Source organism: Brachyistius frenatus, unplaced genomic scaffold (genome assembly GCF_029030835.1).
Source record: "Brachyistius frenatus isolate BFR_SWC_R1_liver_20210118 unplaced genomic scaffold, ASM2903083v1 Contig_338, whole genome shotgun sequence".
Taxonomy (NCBI): Eukaryota; Metazoa; Chordata; class Actinopteri; family Embiotocidae; genus Brachyistius; species Brachyistius frenatus.
In genome coordinates, this window is record NW_027210937.1 from 262,394 (window position 1) to 287,500 (window position 25,107).

At 44.0% G+C, this 25,107-nt stretch overlaps 2 protein-coding genes across 2 annotated transcripts in view; both read right to left on the bottom strand.

Annotated features, from left to right (window-relative positions):
- apba1a (amyloid beta (A4) precursor protein-binding, family A, member 1a) overlaps positions 1-12,467 on the bottom strand; it is a 119,896-nt gene extending 107,429 nt beyond the window's left edge. Inside the window, exon 1 of the mRNA XM_069723612.1 lies at positions 12,383-12,467. The gene's annotated coding sequence lies outside the window, so the exon portion shown is untranslated. The remainder of the gene's footprint in view (positions 1-12,382) is intronic.
- arid3c (AT rich interactive domain 3C (BRIGHT-like)) overlaps positions 1-25,107 on the bottom strand; it is a 68,110-nt gene that overhangs the window by 36,361 nt on the left and 6,642 nt on the right. The gene's annotated exons all lie outside the window — the stretch shown is intronic.

A 25,107-nucleotide genomic window follows, 5' to 3' on the forward strand; every position in this document is an offset into this window, starting at 1 on the left:
TGGAGGACCTCGTTACATGCTGAGCTTCTTTTCTTTCCTCCTACTCTTTAACTGACTCATACCTCACCATCTTCTTCTTTCCCATAGTTTCTTCTTATTATCTGTTGTCTCCATTCAGTTCCTTCGCTCGTGTAGTTTCTGTTCTTTCTTTTCCAGATGTCCCGTCATGGAGCTGCATGTCTCTGCTCTGTGATTGTCGTCTCCACCAACAGTTCTTCTCTTGTATCTCTATGCTGTCCTTTTCTCTCTCTGCTCTCCTCTCACCCCAACCGGTCGAGGCAGATGCTCCGCCCACCTCTGATCCTGGTTCTGTTAACAGATGCTCCGCCCACCTCTGATCCTGGTTCTGTTAACAGATGCTCCGCCCACCTCTGAGCCTGGTTCTGTTAACAGATGCTCCGCCCACCTCTGATCCTGGTTCTGTTAACAGAAGCTCCGCCCACCTCTGAGCCTGGTTCTGTTAACAGATGCTCCGCCCACCTCTGATCCTGGTTCTGTTAACAGATGCTCCGCCCACCTCTGATCCTGGTTCTGTCGGAGGTTTCTTCCTGTTAAAGAGAGTTTTTCTTCCCTCTGTTGGAGGTTTTTCTCCCTTAAAGAGGAGTTTTTTCCCTCCTAGTTTATATGAAAATTGTTGAATTGTTGAATTATTGAATTGTTGAATTGTTGAATTGTTGAATTATTGAATTGTTGAATTGTTGAATTGTTGAATTATTGAATTATTGAATTATTGGTTTCTCTGTATAATATTGTAAAGTCTTGCTGTAAAGACTTTAATGTGTTAAGTACCATGAAATAACCTGTGTTGTGATTTGGCGCTATATAAATAAAGTTGAATTGAATTGAATTGAATTGAATTGAATTGAATTGAATTGAATTGAATTGAATTGAATTGAATTGAATTGAATGATCATCATCAAAACCATCATCATCATCATCATCATCACGGTCAGATTAAGGCACCAGAAGCACTTTGGTGAAGATTCAGTAAAAATGTGTGTTTCAGTTAAATGCAGATAAACATGTCTCTTCTGTAACCACTCTGCTGCGATCATAACTTCAAACACAGTGAGGTGTTCAAATACAAAACAGCAACTAATGCAAATATCTAGCAAACAAAAACACAACATTCAGCTCTGTATAAAATGAAGAGACCTCTCCAAATGTTTGTTAAATCAGCATCTCTACGTACGGCAGCTGTTCCATTCCAGTCTGTTGAATTCCAATACAAGAACACCTGATTCTACTTGATGAGGTACTGATCAGGTGATCACCTGATTCTACTTGATGAGGTACTGATCAGGTGATCACCTGATTCTACTTAATGAGGTACTGATCAGGTGATCACCTGATTCTACTTAATGAGGTACCGATCAGGTGATCACCTGAACCAGATCTTATTTAATGAAGAAAAGTATAAAACCAGTGCTGTAGTCATCACTATCCTCTTACAATAGGACCAGCTGGATGGCAGGAACAGTGCTACTAGAACCTTCTAATGTAATTGGAATTTTTTTAAAAAGTGACTATTGTCCAAAAGATTTCAAAAGAAAAGTTTTGAGTGAGAAAAGAAGAGTTCAACTCTGGTTTTACTGGCAGAGGAATACAGTGAGCGTCAGGCTGCTTCCATCCTTCAAATGTCAAAGACGACGGTTCATAAGAATGAGGTCAAGCAGCAGACATTAGGGACAACAAAGCTACAGACATTAGGGACAACAAAGCTATAGACACGAGGGACAACAAAGCTACAGACATTAGGGACAACAAAGCTATAGACACTAGGGACAACAAAGCTACAGACATTAGGGACAACAAAGTTACAGACATTAGGGACAACAAAGCTACAAACATTAGGGACAACAAAGCTATAGACACGAGGGACAACAAAGCTACAGACATTAGGGACAACAAAGCTATAGACACTAGGGACAACAAAGCTATACACATTAGGGACAACAAAGCTATAGACATTAGGGACAACAAAGCTACAGACATTAGGGACAACAAAGCTACAGACATTAGGGACAACAAAGCTACAGACCGGCAGAGGACCAAAACAACTCTGCTCACCGGGATGACCTCCAACTCATTCCAATGTCTCTCAACAAACGTAGGATGACACCAAGTGAACTCCAAAAAGAACGTCAGACAGCAGCTGGGGTGAAGAGGACGGTGAGGATGGTGAGGACGGTTAGAAACAGGCTCCTGGCGGCTGAAGTCCTGCAAAGATAGAAAATCCCTTCATCATGAGAAGCAAAGAAGAGCCAGGCTGAGGTTTGAAGAAGACCAGAAGGATTGGACCATAGAGGACTGGAGGAAGGTCATCTTCTCTGAGGAGTCCAATGTTTAGCTTTGTCCAACACCTGGTGGTCCAATGGTTAGACGGAGACCTGGAGAGGTCGACGAGCCACAGAGTCTCCACATCCTGTGAAATGTGGTGGAGGATCGGTGAAGATCTGAGGGGCTTCAGCAAGGCTGGAATCGGACAGATTTGTCTTCGTGAAGGACGCATGAATTGAGCCGAGGACAAAGTTGTCCTGGAAGAAAACGTGCTTCCTTCTGCTCTGACGATGTTCCCCACCTCTGAGGAGGGTTCTTCCAGCAGGACGATGCTCCATGAAACACAGCCAGGTCAGTGAAGGTGTGGATGAAGGACCACCAGATCAGGACCCTGTCAGGGCCGGCCAGATCTCCAGACCTGAATCCCATTGAAAACCTCTGGAATGTGATGAAGAGGAAGATGGACGGTCACCAGCCGTCAAACAAAGCCGAGCTGCTTGAATCTTTGGACCAGGAGTCATAAAGTCTCCCAACATCAAAGTGAAAGAGGTGGAGAGACGCCAAGACGCATGAAGCTGGGATTGGAAATCAATAATCAATTATTCCACCAAATATTAATTTCTGAACTCTTCCTCAGTTAAAACATTCGTATTGTGTTGTTTAAAAATGAATATGAACTTGTTTTCTTTGCATTATTCCAGATCTGAAAACTCTGCATCTTTTTGTTATTTTGACCACTTGTCATTTTCTGCAAATAAATGTTCCAAATGAAAATATTTGTATTTGAAATTTGGGAGAAATGTTGTCAGTAGTTTATAGAATAAAACAAAAATGTTCTTTTTACTCAAACACACCAATAAACAGTGAAACCAGAGAAACTGATCATTTTGAAGTGGTTTTATTTTTTTCCTGAGCTGTACATCTACATCATGTTTCTGAGTGATTCTCCCTCCACACCAGCAGGTGGCGCTATGAGTCAGTAACCACAGAAAGTACAGACTGAATCGTACTTCACCCATCTGTCAGGAGGATAAATAATGTCATGACCTGCTGTGATCATGTGTTCCTACAGTCGGAGACCAGAACCAGAACCAGAACCACTGGACCACAGACAGATAAAGTGCTAGTGTCTCTTATTTTATGGAGACGTATTTGTAAGTTTGTTTGTATTGTGTGCACCTTTTTGTTTCTATGCTGCTGTGATGACAACATTTCCCCACTGTGGGATGAATAAAGTCTCAAATCTAAATCTAAACCCACACAGGGACACATCTGATGTTCATGATGAACTCTTCATGTCCTCCAGCTGCTATCTGATGTCTGTCGACTCTGCACACGTATTACGTATGAATAATATAAAATAATAATAATAATAATATATATAATAACAATCATATCTGACCACAGTTACTCTCTGTGCTGCTCTCACTACAGACCCGACCCAGGTGATAGGACCTGACGGAGGAAACAGGAAGTACTGAAATATGACAGGAACAGCTGATGTCTCATCACTATGAGCACCAATCAAAGGTCGGAGGTCGTGTGTGCGTCCTCCAGCGAGCAGTTAATCAGTGTCGGACGTGTGATATTAAAATGCTGCTTCACACCAGCCGGTCTTTATGGACCTGTTTCCTCTCGGATTCATTTATTCCTCCTGAAGTCGCAGCTGTTCGAGCAGTTAAAGCTCAACGAGTGTTATTCTAACGTGTTCAGATTCAGAGAGCAGCACAGAGTCCAGTTTCAGGAGATGTGTGACTGCTTCACGAATATCTCACTTATTATTAAGATGTTTAGAAAGATAATAATCTTCCTCCTGACTGCTGGTTTTAATGTGAATATATTTTGTTTCAGTTTAAGTCGTCATAGAAACATGAAGATGAACGTTGTTAGTTTACAGGTTGAAGTCCAACAGCAAGATGACGCAACATGAACCAGAGATCACATTCGTACACGGCTCACAACGAGAGCTTCGACCTTTGACCTTTGACTTTCACTGCTGAATCATGTTCAATGTAATGATATTCTTGATCACTCTTCAACCAACTGGTCTAAAGACAAGCTGAACCTGCACTGAGCCGTGACCTCATAAATACAGATATTAATGTGGATTTACACGATTTATATATATATATATCCAGAGGACAGCAGAGGACAACAGAGGACACCAGAGAACACCAGAGAACACCAGAGGACACCAGAGGACAACAAAGGACAACAGAGGACAACAAAGGACACCAGAGGACACCACAAGACACCACAGGACACCAGAAGACACCAGAGGACAACAGAGGACACCAGAGGACACCACAGGAAACCAGAGGACACCAGAGGACAACAGAGGACACCAGAGAACACCAGAGGACAACAAAGGACAACAGAGGACACAAGAGGACACCATAAGAGACCACAGGACACCAGAAGACACCAGAGGACAACAGAGGACACCAGAGGACACCACGGGAAACCAGAGGACACCAGATGACAACAGAGGACACCACAAGACACCACAGGACACCAGAGGATACCAGAGGACAACAGAAGACACCAAAGGACAACAAAGGACAACAGAGGACACCACAAGACACCACAGGACAACAGAAGACAACAGAGGACAAAAGAGGACACCACAAGACACCAGAGGACACCAGAGGATACCAGAGGATAACAGAAGACACCAGAGGACACCACAGGAAACCAGACGACAACAGAAGACACCAGAGGACAGCAGAGAACACCAGAGGACACCACAAGACACCACAGGACAGCAGAGGACACCAGAGGACAACAAAGGACAACAGAGGACCCCCACAAGACACCACAAGACACCAGAAGACACCAGAGGACAACAGAGGACACCACAAGACACCAGAGGACACCACAAGACACCAGAGGACACCAGAGGATAACAGAAGACACCAGAGGACACCACAGGAAACCAGACGACAACAGAGGACACCAGAGGACAGCAGCAGAGAACACCAGAGGATACCACACGACACCAGAGGACAGCAGAGGACAACAGAAGACACCAGAGGACAGCAGAGAACACCAGAGGACACCACAAGACACCACAGGACAGCAAAGGACACCAGAGGACAACAGAGGACACCACAGGACACCAGAGGACACCACAAGACACCAGAGGACAGCAGAGGACAACAGAAGACACCACAGGACACCACAAGACACCAGAGGATACCAGAGGACAACAGAAGACACCAGAGGACAACAAAGAAAAACAGAGGACACAAGAGGACACCACAAGACACCACAGGACACCACAAGACAACAGAGGACAACAGAGGACACCAAAGGACACCACAAGACACCAGAGGACACCAGAGGATAACAGAAGACACCAGAGGACACCACAGGAAACCAGACGACAACAGAGGACACCAGAGGACAACAAAGGACAACAGAGGACACCACAAGACACCACAGGACACCAGAAGACACCAGAGGACAACAGAGGACACCAGAAGACACCAGAGGATAACAGAAGCCACCAGAGGACACCACAGGAAACCAGACGACAGCAGAGGACACCAGAGTACAGCAGAGGACAACAGAAGACACCAGAGGACAGCAGAGGGCACACAGTGAGTCTTCAACACGTAACAACAGCACAACGGCTACGTGTGTGTGTGTGTGTGTGTGTGTGTGTGTGTGTGTGTGTGTGTGTGTGTGTGTGTGTGTGTGTGTGTGTGTGTGTGTGTGTGTGTGTGTGTGTGTGTGTGTGTGTGTGTGATTGATTGTGTAATATGTATCTCTCTGTCATGTCCTCTGATCAAACATCACTGGTGTTCCATTAATTCATCCTCTGGTCGGTCGGAGGTCAGAGGTCAGAGGTCGTGCTCGGCTGGCTGAGGCCACGCTGACCTTACTGATCACCTGATCTCATTCCTCCAATCAAACATTAACCGTCTTTAATGACACACAGGTGCGATTAAACCCTGCAGGTCCGAGTTGAGGCTCCGCCCCCCAGGGATTCATGAACATCAGGGTTCACTGAAGTGAAAAACTCAGATTTAATCTCAACTAACTTTACAACACAGAGACATAAAACTCACACAGTGTTTCAGAGCTTTAAATAAAGTAACGTGTGAGCTTCATTTCTGTTTGTTCCCAGGAAGGACATGAGACCCTGAACACACCACCTGGCCTCTAATGCAGCATTCAGCCTAATGACAGATCAGTGTGTGTGTGTGTGTGTGTGTGTGTGTGTGTGTGTGTGTGTGTGTGTGTGTGTGTGTGTGTGTGTGTGTGTGTGTGTGTGTGTGTGTGTGTGTGTGTTTTAAATCAGGATGTTTCTGTCTGTTCCTGCAGTATTATTATATTATTATTATATTATTATAATAACAGATGATAGAATACATTTATGCTTCAGTTCATTCAACACAACATTTATTTTCTAAGCAGCCATTAATGACTGAAACAGTCCTCTGCTGTGTGTCACTATGACGACCTGTCAGCCTGCTGATGATGAGTCACATGTCCACAGTGAGTCTGGATCTTTGTTCCCGTTGGTGCCTCCTGGTCATGTGACATGCTCAGACATGTAAAGGGTTAATTAGCTTCAAGAATGTAAAGAAGTCTGTTTCAGCCTCGTTCTGTCTGCAGCTTAAAGACCCGTCAATCATCTCCCAGCCTCACAGAGACCACTGAAGGAGCAGAGGTGGAGACGAATGAAAGGACCAATCAAATTACTGCCTTCATCAGACACAGGCTCCCTCCCTCTGAGCCAATCAGAATGAGAGGAAGGCGGGCTGTGTGGTCATAAACCACAGGGGGGTGTAGTAGGACATCCACCTCCACCCAGAGGCCTCCACCCAGAGACTTCCACCCAGAGGCCTCCGCCCAGAGGCCTCCACCCAGAGGCCTCCACCCAGATCTACTGGTGCTGCTGCCCTCCACGCCTGGTTACCCTTCACAGACAGAGAACACAGCTCAGACTGCTGCACCACCCTGATGTAGATCCATCACTCAGTGCTAGTGGAGACATCAGAACCAGCAGAACCACAGAAGAACTGCTGCTGTGTTGAAATGTTCCATGTTTGAGACCTCGGGGCTGTCAGCTGGTAATCCAATTTATGTTCTTCTTTTAAAAGTGAATAAAAACCGAAAGTGATTATTTGTGATGAAGCTCTGTTTGTAGCAGCTCACATCTGCTTTCAACAAACCTCCGTCTCTTTTCTTTGTCCGATAACATGACGAGAAGGTGAGCGTGGTTTTGAGCCGCTGGTTTTGATCCGCTGGTTTTGATCCGCTGGTTTTGATTCGGTCCACTGCTCCCAACACGCTGCAGCACATGAAGGCTCTTCAGCTGAAGAACATGCCTCACGTTCTCATCAATGACAGGGCAGATAATGAAGGCCTCATCTGTTCTCCACCCAGCGCTGCACCAGGGGGTCGTTCAGTTTCAGCGGGAGCCTCTGGGTGTGGTGGAGCAGTTCAACTCCAGATACATGACACTTAAACTGTCTTCATCCTTTAGCAGCAGGAGGGGGAGGGGCAAAGTCTGTCATCTGTTCCTCTCCAAACCATCCACACAGAAACCTTCTTCAAACAGGCTGCAGCATCAGACGGCCTGAAGTTCAACAGGAACCAGAAATCTGAAGTCGCTCAGAGGATCTGAGGTAGAAAACAGGACTCTGAAGAATGAATCCTGACATGCGGTCCGTGACCCAGAGACACTGTGGAGGCTGACAGAGGACAGATCTCACGCTGTCCAGGCATCTGTGGGACTCAGCCAGCTGGACGCCGGCCAACACAAACTGTGGTGGAGAAGCAGCGTGAGACGGGTCAAACTCAGAGCGCTGGGACGTCCAGCTGGTGGACGGACAGGAGCTGCAGGATGGAGGCAGGAAAGCAGACCTCCACCTCCACACCGCTGCACCGTGGGGTCCTCCACCTCCACCTAAAGGGACATGTGGACCCTCAGAGGGAGGGGCCGCGGGCCTGAAGACGTGGGTAGTCAGTATACTTGTTACGTGGGTGGGGGGGGGGACAGCTGGTGGACACGTCCGTCATACTGACACTGAAGCATTTGTTCCTCATGAAAGTTGATCGAAGGTTAAAAACCTCCTCCGTAACCTCCACGACCTTCATTACACAACATTATAAAGTCTGGTCAGAACGAGATGTTCATCTGTCAGACTTCATCTTCATCCACCACCTGACGGAGGAACAACACAGCAACATGAATCCAATTCAGGGCTGCCGATAAGAAAATAACAGCTGATTTATGATTGATATTCTAGAACCTGGACACGTCCACGCAGAAGCAGCGCCGAGGTTTCAGGGAGCCCGCTGGAGAGGATCGGAGGGAGCTGCTGACCTGATCGGCTTTTATTTTGGAGGTGCTGAAGAATCAGGATGGCAGCAGGAAGTGGAAATCAGTCAACAGCTGACCACGGCACAGAGCACCAGCAGTGTGTGTGTCTGGTGGTACATGAGGGAGGTCAAAGGTTAACAGAAACATTTTAGACTTTTGTCTCATCTGTTGGACCAACAGATCAAATAAAATCGATCCAACATCAACATCAGTACACATCTGGAGAGACAGCAACACGTCACAGGAAGAAGTACCAGTCTGTTTCTCCACAGAACACACACACACACACAGTGTGTGTGTGTGTGTGTGTGTGTGTGTGTGTGTGTGGACCATCTGCTCCCATAGCTCTGCTCTGCGCTGCCTTCAGTCCTGGCAGGAAATACCAGCTCTGTGATGATGTGGCATTTTGAGCTATAACCCCCCCCCCCTCCCCCCATCCTGCTCCCCCTGGTCACTCCGCCCCCTCCCCCACCTTGTTTGTCCACATGCACTGACCTCCTCTCTCCCCTCTTCCCTGATCTCTATCCTCGTCTCTGGATGTTTTCATTGACACTCGCTGCTCCTCATGTCTGAACGTTGGTTTTAAAAGCAGGATGAAAGAGTGTGTCTGTTCAGAGGCTTCCTGTTGGGAACTCTGCTGTTGTCTCACTTGAGTTATGGTCAGATTTGCATCCATCTATTAGATGAATGAGGTTCCAGTAATCCAATAAAAAGGTCACCAGGTGAGGATCTGCTGCACACAGAGCTCTGCAGCGCGTTCTGACTGTCAGTCATCGGAGGAACATCAGTTTTTCATGCTGTCAGCAGAAACCGTCTGAATCTGGACCTCCGATTATAATCAGGTTTGATGTGATAAGAAGTGTGTCAGCAGCATGGGAGACAAGTTATGGAAAACCATATTATGAGTATTTTACACTTTCAGGAACAATAAAACTAAAAACTATATTATTTGCCACATGGCTGCAGATATTGATATTTAATCCTGATGAGTGGTGTTGCAGTACGTATGTACATGTATGTGTAGACATTAAAAACAATGAAAGTTGAAGCAGGAAGCGTTGTGTCTCTGGGATGGAGGATCAGCGGGATGATCTGCTGAAGTGACGATAACCCAGATGGACGACACCAACGAAGCCTGAGCTGCATAAATACTTTCTCTACTGTAAATTGACATGATGGAAGGTGATAAATCCTCCTGCTGCTGAGGACACGATGGATTAAAAATGTTGAAAGACAACGGTCCACATCCGCAACATAAAGACCAGCGTTTTATGTGCTCAATCTGTAATCTGTGGTTATAATCTGATGTTGATCCCTCTGTGATCTCTGACCAATTTAGATTGGGGGCTCAGCATCGGTGGAGGCTGTCAGACACCTCCGTCCAGCACAAACCGTGGCAACTCGCTCATGTCACATTTCACAGGATGATTAACGGGCATCATATTACACGGCAGGGACACATTCTTAAAGTCACAGCGCCTGGATGAGATTTTAATATCAGAAAAATACTCATTAAGACTGTTTTAAAAGCATCAGAATCATCTCACCTCTTTCTTTTTTTGTCTGTTTTATTTTCATTATATTAATCAGTATTAATTATTGTTAGTTAATTGATTAATTTGTTATCACATGACCAAACTGAAGACAATCAGACTGTAACAACAACCGAGACACAGCAAAGTCACTCCGCTGCCTCCAGTCCTGCAGTCTGTTGGTGGAGAGATGAGGACGCTTCATCTTCCAGCAACACCGCAACCAAAAGCACCAGAAGACACACAAGACTTTAAGACAAGATGTGAAGTGCAATGGAATGTAAAAAGGAACATATTTATAGGTTTGAATCTTCTTTTCTAATGAATGAGGGATTATTTTCAGATGGACCTCCAGAAAACTAATAAGAAGGAGTGACTTTAGCTAACAACACCGAGATAACTGATGGACACATTTTATTCACTTTGGATTTGATGAGAGAAGTTGAATGGGAGTCTATGGAGCCGGAGGCTTTTTGGAGCCGACCTCTAGTGGCACTCGCTGGTATTGCAGCTGAAGACACTTCTGGATCGGAACCATTTTACAGACCTGAAGCTACGAACACTTTTATAAACAGACTGTGATTGACGCGGTCAGAGAGGTAACAGAAGCAGAAACATGCTTCACCATGTTCTTATCTGCTGTTCCTGATGTGTTGGAGGAGTGACCGGAGAGTATCTGTCCACCAACATCCTTCCTCCACTCCAACAAAACACCAGCACTTTTTCTTCCTGCTGACTCCCTTACAAATTATATAGGTCTCCGTTGTCTTTTTTCCAACAAGGTCAATATTGATTTTTCATTCCCATGTGAGCGACTGAATAATCTTTTCCCCATCCATCTCTGCCTCTGCTGAGACGTTTGTCAGGACGGGAGGATTGTCTCCAACATGGCCCGGTGTCTTCCAGAGCTGCTGTAAATAACAGAGTGAAACCTGGATTCATCCACACTCTATTAATAAGCACCTACATTTTCATCCCCGTCGCGGCCGTGGCTGAATCTCAGCGACCACTTTATTTCCCCACGGCCCCCCACCGAGCCACCATAAATTACAGCTGGTGTTGCAGCGCTGCAGCCTTCCTCTGTTTGTACAACCTGTTTTCTCAAGAAATCTCACAGAAGGAAACAAAGACAGGAAGTACAACTGTTTCCTCTTTCTCTGCACCGAGGAATCTATCAGTGCATTAAGAACTACATCTAGTTTGTATTGATTCCAGCTCCACTCCAGTTTACTGCGTGCAGGCTGACCCTGTGAACAAAGAGCACGCTTCTGGTGTGAACGTCCATTAAAAGGACTCCACACACGTTTTCTTGGTGTTTATCGCTGTGTGTCCGTGCACTATTCTCTCCGTCCTTCCAAACACTGACTGTATGCATTAAAGTGTTTGCAGCAAATCTGGACAAAGAACCGTGGAGGCCGTTTTCAGAGGAATCCCACAGCCGATCAGCTGAGGGATTCCTGAGGGACGCTGCAGGAACAAAAGGACTCTGCTGTACGGCTCACAGGGCTGCTGCCTCCTTCATACCTCTCATCTGGAATATGGGTCATTAGTCAACACTTATGGAAGTCTTCAGGATATTTGTAGGTTTTTGTAATCATCTGGACCAGAAAAATATTCACTGTACTGTATGATAGAAATGTATTTTCAACCTGTTTGTGTCTTCAAACAACATGTCAAATGTTTATTCTGTCTTCCAGAGTGGCTGATTGAATTGGTCATCAACATATTTGATTACAGCTGAGACATAATGTGTAAGAGACCATAACCTGATCTAACCAACCCCTGTGCACTAAATATGAAGATCATCAAGCAAAGAAAATTAAATAATATTTAAAAAGACAAGAAGAAAACTAGAATTTGAAACGTTTTGGTATTTTAAAGAACCAGAATCACCGCCGGAGGTTTCCTGCCTCCACCAACCAGCAGGTTTACTTTCCATCCACGTTTGTCCAGAACCTCAGACAAAATTGTTCATAGCTTCCAGGTCTGTAAAATGGTTCCGATCCAGAAGTGTCTTCAGCTGCAATACCAGCGAGTGCCACTAGAGGTCGGCTCCAAAAAGCCTCCGGCTCCATAGACTCCCATTCAACTTCTCTCATCAAATCCAAAGTGAATAAAATGTGTCCATCAGTTATCTCGGTGTTGTTAGCTAAAGTCACTCCTTCTTATTAGTTTTCTGGAGGTCCATCTGAAAATAATCCCTCATTCATTAGAAAAGAAGATTCAAGAAGACCTGTTTTTGGGGGCGTGTCTGTTTGATTGACAGGCCTGTGGTGCAGTCAGGTTACAGCTATCGGTGGGCGGGACGTAGTATCGTCAGGTTTCCGATCAGATCGGTCAGATCCACCTCTGGCTCCTCCCCCAGCTCGACCAAATATGGTCACTTCCTGCTCCAAACCGCTCCGAACTAGTAAAGATGGTGACGGACAGAATCTGAACTGGAGGATTCATAACGTTCACAAACCAACGATGACATCACTGATGGACGATGACATCACTGATGGTTGATGATATCACCGATGGATGATGACATCACCGATGGATGATGACATCACTGATGGATGATGATTGGTCCAAAGTTAATGTTTGTGCCACATTTATAGAAATTCCTCTCAAAGTTGTTCCTGAGATCTTTGGTTCCTGATAACGGGAGGTTGATGCGTATTTCTCTCTAAATTACTGATGCTGGCGCAGAAACAAACAACCATCGTCAGATGCAACAGAAATGTTTGCGAAAAACTGCATTCTGTGACTTTACAGGAAGTTATTTTGTTTGTAGAGAGCCGTCATGATCTGAAGCTTTTATAGAGAATGAAAAAAGAAGTGCTGCATACAGAGAACAGCATAAAGACTGCTGACAAAACCAGCGAATCACATCGTGGACTGATATCATCAGATATCATCAGATATCATCAGATATGATCAGATATGATCAGATATTATCAGATTTAATCAGTAATCATCAGATATCATCAGATATCATTAGATATCATCAGTAATCATCTGATATAACTAAATATCATTAGATATGACCAGATATTATTAGATATTATGACAGCTGTTTCAGCGCACACGCACACCTCCGACTGTTACTGCTGCAGCTTCTAACACACACGGAGGAGAAACCATCTCACCAGGATAGATTCTCACTGATTCTTTAATTCTCTTGAGGTCCAGATGCTCTCTCACTTCTGGACACGCTGGCTTACCGCCGTAAACACTTCCTCACTATGATAAAGACTACAGGAGACACTTCCACCCTAACTGCACCCTAACCACACTCTAACGCAACCCTAACCCCACCAACCCCCCCCCCTAACTCCATCCTAACCCCACCCTAACTCCACCCTAACGCAACCCTAACCACACTCTAACGCAACCCTAACTCCTCCAAAACCTCACCCTAACTCCACCCTAACTCCATCCTAACCCCCACCAAAATCCCACCCTGCCTCCACCCGGACTCCGCCCTAACTCTGCCCTAACTCCACCCTAACCCCACCCAGCCTCAGACAGGAAGATAGAATGTTTCTGTGAGTACGGGCATTCATGTTAAATGATTCCAGTCCCTAAGAAGACGACTCCATCCGGCCTCAACGACTACCGGCCGGTTGCCCTCACATCTCATGTGATGAAGGTGCTGGAGAGGCTGGTCTTGGCCCACCTCAGGCCGCTGGTGAAATCTTCTCTGGACCTTCTGCAATTTGCGTACCAGCCTCATGTGGGAGTGGACGACGCCATCATCTACCTGCTGCAACGAGCTCAGTCTCACCTGGATGGAACCGGTGACTCTGTGAGAATCACTTTCTTTGATTTCTCCAGTGCATTCAACACCATCCAACCACTGCTGCTGAGTGAGAAGCTGCAGGTGGTGGGGGTGGACACGCCCACCGTCTCCTGGATCAATGACTACCTGACAGGCAGACCACAGTTTGTCCATCTGGGCAGTGTGCTGTCTGATACGGTGGTCAATGGTACTGGAGCTCCTCAGGGAACTGTTCTGTCTCCTTCCTGTTCACCTTCTACACCACTGACTTCCAGAACAACTCAGAGTCAAGACATCTGCAGAAGTTCTCTGATGACTCTGCAGTGGTAGGATGTATAAGGGATGGACGGGAGGAGGAGTCAGTGGTCGGATGTATAAGGGATGGACGGGAGAAGGAGTCAGTGGACGGTGTATAAGGGATGGACGGGAGGATGAGTCAGTGGTCGGATGTATAAGGGATGGACGGGAGAAGGAGTCAGTGGACGGTGTATAAGGGATGGACGGGAGGAGGAGTCAGTGGACGGTGTATAAGGGATGGACGGGAGGACGAGTACAGGGCAGCAGTGGAGGACTTTGTGGAGTGGGCGGGAAGAAATCACCTCCTCCTGAACGTGACCAAGACCAGAGAGATGGTGGTCGACTTCAGGAGGAAGACGACGGCTCCACAACCGCTGAGAGTTCTGGGAGAGGAGGTGGACATGGTTGAGGAGTACAAGTACCTGGTGTCTCCATGACAACAGACTGAACTGGAAGACCAACATCAACGCTGTCTACAAGAAGGGGATGAGTCGACTCTTTTTCTTGAGGAAACTTCGATCCTTCAATGTGTGCAGCGAGATGTTGGAGATGTTCTACCATCTGTTGTGGCCAGTGCTTTGTACTTCGCTGTGGTCTGCTGGGGGAGCAGCATTGGAGCCGGAGACACCAACAGACTTAACAAACTGGTTAAGAAGGCCGGCTCCATCATCGGCTACAAACTGGACAGCCTGGAAAAGGTGGTGGAGAGGAGGACGCTGAACAAACTATTATCCATATTGGATAATCCTGACCACCCTCTCCACCACCTGCTGCAGGGACAGAGGAGGACGTTCTCCAAAAGATTCCTCCAGCTCCGCTGTCACAAGGACAGATACAGGAGATCATTCCAGATACAGGAGATCATTCCTGATACAGGAGATCATTCCTGATACAGGAGATCATTCCAGATACAGGAGATCATTCCTGATACAGGAGATCATTCCTGTCCACTGCAATAAGACTGTACAATAACTCACCTCTGGCAAAATCCATCACATAACAATAACACTGTTGACTGTGTGTCTTGGTTGTTTGTATATAATATATATAGATATATACTGTACTGTATGTACTGTATATACTGTATATACTGTGCATTTTATATTTTATATTTTATATTTTTTACTGCTATTTTATTGCTTTTCTATTATTCTATTATTATCGTATTGCTTCTGTATGCTGCTGTAGCGAAAAAATTTCCCCTCGGGTATTAATAAAGTAACTACCTAACCTAACCTAAATATTTTTTAACTCGCACGGACGTGATATAAATACAATATATTTTTCTTTACATTTCTCTGTGTAGGTCAATGTTTATTTATTTATTTTGTGTCTACAGCTTGCTTTTTTGTATTTAAACATTGTTGTTTTGTTTTTTTAATTCTGAATTCTTCTTTTTTTATTCTATTCTATTCTATTTGTATTTGTATTTTTTCTTTCTCTGTACTTCTCTTTCCAACCACTAGTCTTAAACTGTTGTGACGACTACATTTCCTCACTAAGGGATTAATAAAGTCTAATCTCATTTTATCTCATTTTATTTGCATCTTTGTCTTGAATATGTATGTAATCTCTCTGCAGGAATAATTATCTTTGCATTCTGTCTGTCCTGCAGTTTGGACCAATGACAGATGCATCAGAACCAGAAGCAGATGTGTTATTCATGTGCACCTGATAGATGTACTTCCTGTCTTTGGGCTCCTCCTCCATCAGGCTGCTGTTTGCAGCTGTTAGTTCAGTTGCTGTGCTTAATGAGCGTCTCCTGTTAATCTATTACATGAAGATGTCACTCAGGGCAGCAGGAGTGGCACCTGAGCTGTAAGTGGACACTTTGTCCCTGCCTCCCATCCATGTCCTGTCACAGGGACGCGCTCCTTCAAGAGTCACCTCACACCTCTCTATCAGGCAGAGAGTGTATTGTCTTCCTGTCAGGCTGCAGGGTGCCAGAGGTGAGCAGGAAACATGACCAGCAGCTATTGTTAGGCTGATGTCACCCTGTCACTGAGGGGGGGTGGAGTCACCGAGCTCAGGAATGTCCCTTCTTCCTGAAGACACACTGACTATCTATGTGATATGGAGGCAGGCTGGTCAGTGTCACATACATGTACAGATGAGAACATGGATCTTCATTCATGAACCACCTGATGATGAGTCATAAAGGCTCGAAACAAATTAAACAAATCGAACAAACTTTATGAAGAGTCTGGTCAGTAACAAACAAACACTTCCCTGTTTGTTTAATGACAGAAACTACAAAAGCTTCAATCTGAACATAAGACTTGAAGAGAATTATCCTGGCTCCGCCCACCTGTCACTCGGCTTCAGTTTTCTCTGCTGTGATTACAGTGTGGACTTCCTGTTTACATTAATGTTCGCTCAGCCACTCTGTTTTTTCTAAATGTAGTTTCAGCAGTGGTCGGGGTTTGGTGCATTCTGATTGGTTAAAACTGCTTCAATAGTTTCTAAATGAAGCCGAAGTCGACGTCCAGCAGGACCAATCAGCATCCATCAGTGATGTCATCATCCATCAGTGATGTCATCGTTGGTTTGTGAACGTTGTGAATCCTCCAGTTCAGATTCTGTCCGTCACCATCTTTGTTAGTTCGGAGGGGTTTGGAGCAGGAAGTGACCATATTTGGACGAGCTGGGGGAGGAGCCAGCGGTGGATCTGACCGATCTGATCGGAAACCTGACGATACTACGTCCCGCCCACCGATAGCTGTAACCTGACTGCACCACAGGCCTGTCAATCAAACAGACACGCCCCCAAAAACAGGTCTTCTTGAATCTTCTTTTCTAATGAATGAGGGATTATTTTCAGATGGACCTCCAGAAAACTAAGAAGAAGGAGTGACTTTAGCTAACAACACCGAGATAACTGATGGACACATTTTATTCACTTTGGATTTGATGAGAGAAGTTGAATGGGAGTCTATGGAGCCGGAGGCTTTTTGGAGCCGACCTCTAGTGGCACTCGCTGGTATTGCAGCTGAAGACACTTCTGGATCGGAAATATTTTACAGACCTGAAGCTATGAACTCTTTTATATAGTTTATGAGCAGGACGCAACGACTGCAAACGATACCCACACCAGATATTCCCAGTGATTCAGGGTCTGGTACCAACCGGCTAGGACGGATCCCAAGTCAACACTGAATGTCCTGCTCAAGTTCAGTCAGGGACGTTAATTTCAGGGGAAGTTCAGAGGACTGTAATCAGAAGATTCCAGCAAAGACATTCATTATGTCTCAGAAATTAGTTTTTAGGAAAAAAGTAACATAAATGACTAAAAAAGACAATAAATGAGCATCTGACTGAATTCATTACAGAAGTTTTCTTTCCATAATCTGAGAGATTTGTTCTAAAAAGTAATTTGACTAAACATTCAGCAGCTCCTCCATAGCAGGTAATGACTTACAGAGAAAAGTGGGCGGAGCTTCATACACTACTAATAGAAGGGAACTAAAATAGAAAATGAATGCAAACTCTGCAGAGTTCTGAATGCAAATAAACTGTTTGTTAAACCAATACAGAGATTATACAACAAGTTACCATCTAAATAAAACATGTCATCTATATGTGTTCATATTGTGAAACAGTTCACTCTAAAATATAAAACTTTTTGTTAGTGTGATCTCCATTTCTATGGCAACACATGGAGTGTGACTAAGAACTGGAAAACAATCAGTAGACTCTTATGTAACGTACGCAATGTTTAATACTCCAGGAAGTAGTCAGACCCTTAGCAACCACCTAGCAACAGAGAGGATTTCTAGTCTCCAACTGAATAAATACAGAAAAATAGAAACACTAAACTGATCAGCTAGTTCAGTCTGGTTGGAACAAAGATATCTGATGAACAAAGATATCTGATGAAAGATATCTGATGAACAAAGATATCTGATGAACAAAGATACTGATGAACAAAGATATCTGATGAACAAAGATATCTGATGAACAAAGATATCTAATGAACAAATATATCAGATGAACAAAGATATCTGAGGAACAAAGATATCTAATGAACAAAGATATCAGATGAACAAAGATATCTGATGAACAAAGATATCAGATGAACAAAGATATCTGGTGAACTAAGATATCTGATGAACAAAGATATCTGACAAACAAAGATATCTGATGAACAAAGATATCTAATGAACAAAGATATCTGATGAACAAAGATATCTGATGAACAAAGATATCTAATGAACAAAGATATCTGATGAACAAAGATATCTGATGAACAAAGATATCTGATGAACAAAGATATCTGGTGAACAAAGATATCTAATGAACAAAGATATCTGATGAACAAAGATATCTGGTGAACAAAGATATCTAATGAACAAAGATATCTGATGAACAAAGATATCTGATGAACAAAGATATCCATGTTCTCATGTGTTTTTAACATTTTAGCTCCGTGTCATGTGTTCAAACCAAACCGGTCCAGCTAGCCTCCTCTAGGACTGTAAGTGCGTGACTATCCGTGGTGTTACGGTACGGGTGCTCGGAGAGACCAAAAAGGACCAAAAGAGACCCGACTTCACCAAATGGGTCATTTAATAGAACTATAACAAGTAGAAACTACATTATATTACATAGTATATGAAACTCTATTCTAATTCTATTTTCCCATTGAGGAGGTGGAGGGATATTTCTAGTGATGAGCAGGATGTGTTGTCATGGTGATTTGTTACAGATGTACAGTTGACCAATCAGATCTCTGGGGCTGACATTGACTGTTTCAATTCAGCCTGTTAAGCCTCTTCTCCCTCCTCTTCATCACCCTTCAGGTCCTGCTCTCGGTCCTGTCCCACCGTCCACCTGTCCACCTGTCCACCTTCCCACCGTCCAACCACCCACCGTCCCACTGTGCCACCGTCCCACCGTTTCCCCTCCCACCATCCCACTGTCCCACCATCCCATTGTCCACCATGTTATGGTGAGAAGCTTATGTTGAGCTGTATCACAAAGCGTTATGAAAACTCAGCCATCAGTGAGCAGATTAACACGGAGGTTAATTAATTTATGTTCCACCTGATCTGAGGACAGCTCAGCCCGGACACGTCCAGATTAACCTCAATCTACAGCAGCAACCCTGAACACGCTGCTCACTATCGGACATGTGGGTACATGGAGAGCAGTGATACGAAGGGCCCCTCAGGCCTCCATAGGAATGTAATGGCATGCATTATGTGCATGCACACACACCTGCACAAACACATTCATCTCTCACAGGAGCTCCAGCAGATGGAGCCGCTGCATGGATCTCTTTCTGTGTGTGTCCCCCTCCTCTCCCCCACCTCTAAAATACTGTACCGGTTCACGTTTCACTCCTTCCTGGGTTTCACATGAACCCTTCAACATCTTCTGTCCACCAGGACTGAAGCAGACGTTCAGGAAGCAGCGATTCTCTGTAAATACTGTCCACCATGTCCCTGTCAGGCTGCAGGAGTGAACACTGACGGTGGGAGAGCAGCCGGGACCATGATCCCCAGCATCTTTTCACTTCACAGACCACACAGGTACCGATGCAGCTCGGACATCATATCCAACACCTTGTCCAACACTGTCTTCTGTAAACTGTCTCCAGTTGACAGACTGATGCTGTTTTCCCGTCAGAGTTCCCATTATCACCAGTTTAAGACTTTAACAGCTAAATCGTCACGACAGGAACATTTTTCTAACGCCACACTAACATACAGGAAAACAAATAAAACATATGGACACCACATGATTCAAGTTAAATATTCCCACATTCTTTATTGTATTAGAGACTCTGCAATCAAACAACTACAGTATGTTCATCATAAACATCTAAATCTTTCCTCCCTCTTCATTTTGATGGAGACGTGTGAGCACCTCAGAAGGCTCATCATGCAGGAAGCCACTCAGCAGATCATCCTCAGAGCGCCGCAGAGACCTTGACACACAAACACACACTTTATGGCAGCAGTCTAATCTGTCAGCTCAGCGTTTGTCCATCAAAGATCACTCACTCTCGTTAGCGCGCAGCAGCTACCCAGGTGGTGGCACATGCAAATCTGCTGTCTGTTTTTGATTACATACGTTGGGCTGAAAAATGCTGAACAGGTTATTATGCTACAGGAGGAGGAGGAAGAGGAGGCTGAAGCTCAGGGTTATTGAAGAATCAGTCATTTCTGACATGGAAGCAGGGCCTCTCTGAGGCTTTAAATCAAACACGATAACACAGAAGAAAAAAAATGAGAAGTTCATTAAACAGCTTCATGTTGCTGCTTCACAGTCAGCCGGCTTCCTGCTGGAGGGAATTGTCGACTGATCACCTCCACCAATATCCACTAATATCCACCAATATCTACCAATATCCACTAATATCCACCAATATCTGCCAATAACTACCAATATCCACTAATATCCACTAATATCTCCCGGCTGGCCTGGGAACGCCTCGGGATCCCCCAGCATGAGCTGGAAAGTGTTGCGGGTGAGAGGGAAGTCTGGGTCAGCTTGCTTGGCCTGCTGCCACCGCGACCCGAGCCGGATAAGTGGAAGATGATGGATGGATGGATGGGTGGATCTACCAATGTCCAACAATATCCACCAATATCTACCAATATCCAACAATATCCACCAATATCTACCTGCTCCTTTATTCTGCAGGCTCCACAGTTCCCAGGGTTCTACTGCTGCACTGTTCTACAACATCCATCTTGTTCTCAGGTGAAACGACTCGGTCCAAACAACACACCAACACAAAAACAGCTGAAGTTAATAGTCAGAGTTTCAAGTTCAATATTTATTTACTAAAACCAGGGAGGAGCGAGTACGTCATCATCTCTATCTGTTATACCAACTAAATTATCTGTAGCTGTACTTGGAGGGGGCGGGGCTTAATCAGGAAATTGGTGGAAACTAACCGGAAGTTGCCCCAGAATTGAGCTTCACAGCAATGTTCTTATCACAAAAGAAAGAAAAACTTTTTTTTTTTTTTCTATAAAAGCAGCTATATTTATTGCTATTGTTGAGCTACAATGAGAAAAAAAAATTCAGGCTAGTCATAAAATAAAATCTAAATAATCAGTGATGAATCTTCTGTCAGTTCCTGTTGTCCAGATCATGTGCAGATGAATGAGTGATATTTGGTGTTGGTGGATCATCTGAACCAGGCGTTTGATTATCTGTAGGACGACTTCATGATGATCTAACAGGAATTAAAGAGCTGTGTGGATGAAGTCACAAACATAAATACAGAATGTAACACGATGGAAACATTAAGGTATCCATGGTTTGAGGATGAATGGTGGTAAAGCACATTAACCTCAGTGAGCTCTATAGTAAGACCTTCGACTTGTTCAGGCTCCGATTATATGCAGCACTAATTTTGGAGCTGTTCAGTTTGCAAACAAAGCCAATAAAGAACTTGACACGGAGTCTAATCCTGATGGTCTGCAGAAAGGAACCTCAACTGTTTGCAGAACAGAAACAGATGACTGAAACACTCAGCAGTCAAAACTAAAGGCTGCAAATTCAGTGGGAACAAATGCAAGTGACCACCTGCACGGCATCATGGGAGCTCTTTGATCCAATCAATAGAGCCATTCAATGAAAACGTTTCAGTATTTTTCTGGTGTTAAATTTAAATTAATCTCAAGGATTTCATTATTTAAATTTGGCTGATAAATGATTAAAATGATTTTGTTTTGATCACATGACATCATACCCTCATTTAAATATTTAGTTTTAGTTTTGGTGAAATCATCTCCTATAACTGAATCCTTCAGGGTGAAGCTATGCATCATTATTCTGTTGGTTACTCTGCTGGTTAATCTGATGGTTACTCTGCTGGTTAATCTGGTGGTTACTCTGCTGGTTAATCTGCTGGTTAATCTGGTGTTTAATCTGATGGTTAATCCGGTGGTTATTCTGGTGGTTAATCTGGTGGTTACTCTGCTGGTTAATCTGCCGGATAATCGGATGGTTACTCTGATTGGTACCCTGCTGGTTAATCTGCTGATTACTCTGCTGGTTACTGTGTGGGCCTCCCCAACAATGATGGGATGGAAAAAGCGTGTCAGAGATGCAGCGGTGAGGCAATGTTTGCCCACTAGTCGCACCTCGTAAACAGAGAGGCACTTTTGCAAGCAGCTGCAGAAATTCCAGGCCGCTGCGATTAAAAAGTAACACCCACATTGAGGAGGGGGAGGGTGTTTGAACAAGCTGACCCTGCCTCTGTTTTAATGAAAGAGAAGAGCCATTTGTAGTAAAAACAACTGAGTCTCAATGGAGCATTGTGCTGAGCCCACGTTTCACTGCAGGCCGACTTCCAGGTCCTTCCTGCAGAGTGAACGCTCCGGACACACTCACATCACACTGTTTGTAGTGTTAGTGTTTGTGTCGTGTCCATCATGATGAATGAAGATGTTAGAGACTCTTTAAATGGTTTAAATGTCATGAATTCAGAACAGACAATATAGAAATGTCTCTTTTACATGCAGAGATGAGTGAACATGCAGTTTTTCATATCAGAATACAACGAGAACACAACAAACAGGATAAACACATATGTTTTGTTTAATTTCAATCATTTAATTTATGTTCTTGCATATTTACTGAATAAAATTCACCTAAACTTTTAAAATGTTTAGCGCACTCAACGCATTTTAAAAAACTTGAGTAAAAACGGGGATTTATGCTGAAAGCTGACGAGTTTGTAGGGATGTAAATATGCAATAATAATAATATCACTGCACTATTATGAGACAGAGGCAGAGGGTAAGGGGGGATTGTTCAGGACAAAGGTGGCACTTTCTTCAAGTTATAAAGAAAGGCATGTCGATATGACAAACTAAAGTTATATATAACAACATGCTCTGTATCAGGTGTGGTCTGACTGATCCGTCTGAACTGTGCTGCTGGGACTCTACTGACCCCACAGACCACCTCTGTGGACACACTGGGACAGACCCTCAGTCACATGACTGACACCCAGAGACAGACAAATCCTCCAGGCACACCTGTCCAGAGTCTCCAGGTAACCTCACCTGCACGGGGCTGTAGCAGGAGGTAGAACATGTCAAGTCACACAGAACAGCTCCTGCAGCCTTACAGACACTGATGCAAGCTGACACGCACAGAGAAAGAATCCAGGAATGCCATTAAGCGTATTTTACAGAGAGCTACAGCTGTTAGATGAATATGTGGGGCCACAGTTCATGGTGGGAGGCGGGGCCTCCCACAGTTCATGGTGGGAGGCGGGGCCTCCCACACTTCTACTGACTGCACTGCCTGATCAGAAAACAGATTCCGCTCTTTAACATATGAAAACTCTCAGTAACGTGTAACAGGAGCTTCATGAGGCTTAACTGACTGAACATCAACAACAGCATGAACCTCTTACAGAGAGGCTACTGGTTTTGTGGTCACATTAAAGTGGGTGGTGGGTGGGGCAGGCTGCTGGTGGTGGTGGTGGGGGGGGGGATGTTTTCAAGATGAACCTTTTGAATGTTTCTCTGATGTTTTTTCGACATCCATCAAAGAACCACACTATGACTACAGGAAGAAGAGGACTGACTGATTCAAAATGAGGCAGAAAATGAAGGAAAATATTTCTGTATGTTTGTGTGTAAGTCTTAAAATTGCAAGTCAACAAATAATAATTTATGTAAGTGAAGTAGATAAATTCAGTAGCAGTGTCTTTGATTGGACCAGAAGAAAAGATCTGTTTCTGTTCCCTGAAAGCATCACAGTGTTTGGTTGTGAGTCTCATGAATGAAGACAGACAGAAAGGAAACTACAGCTGGATTTGGTAAATAAATGAAACACAACCAATCCTACACCGTTACAGCTACATCCAGTCTACACACACACACACACACACACACACACACACACACACACACACACACACACACACACACACACACGCGCGCGCGCGCTGACATGTTCATCACATGACTTCATTCATGTTCTCTGAACATCGGAGTATTTTAGTGTCATCTCCCTTTAAACTCAGTCAGACTGAAATTCAGCTGTCAGACATGGTAACGCACTGCTAACTAATAAGTACAAAGATGAAGAATACACTGAAGGAAATTCAACTGAACTGCAATTAATTAAATTGAATTAAATCAAATTGATTTGATTTGAAATTAAATGAACTGAATAAATTCACCTGAACCAAACTGAAATGAACTGAAATGGTTATATTTAATTTGATTAAAGTGAAATGAATTAAAATTAATTGAATTGAACTGAATGAATCAAACTGAATTAATATAAATTGAAATGAAATGTATTGAATTAAATTGAACTAAATAAATTGAATTCAATTCAACTGAATTTAATTAATCAAATTGAACTGAATTGAATTGAATTGAAAGGAACTCAATTACACTGAATTGACACTTGACTGCAGATAATTCTTAGAATAGATTTATTTGCACTGAAAACTGAAAACCGACTTGTTTGTAGTCAAATAATTTCTATATATTGATGAGGTCTGTTTGTAGTGAAGATGATAAAATCACTTCAGTGGATGACTGAAGTTCTCCACATAAACATGCAGGCGGCAGGTGAGGAACAAGTGATGTATTTTCACTGTAGATATTTAAATAATCTGCTTCAGACAGAGCATCAGGAGGAAACACTGAAACACAGACAGACGGAAAGATTCAGAGAAACTCAACATGTTGGAATATTTCTGCTCAGAGACACGATCGGTCTCTGAGATCATGAACACAACCACGGGAATACATCCAGGACTTCGTCATTCTGTCCCTCACAAAGTCTGACGTTGTAATGGAGAGAATAAACCAAACGAAATATTAAATAATACACAAAGATCCAGTAATTATCACAAATTAATCACGCACAATTATCATACAATTATCTTACATTTATCACACAAT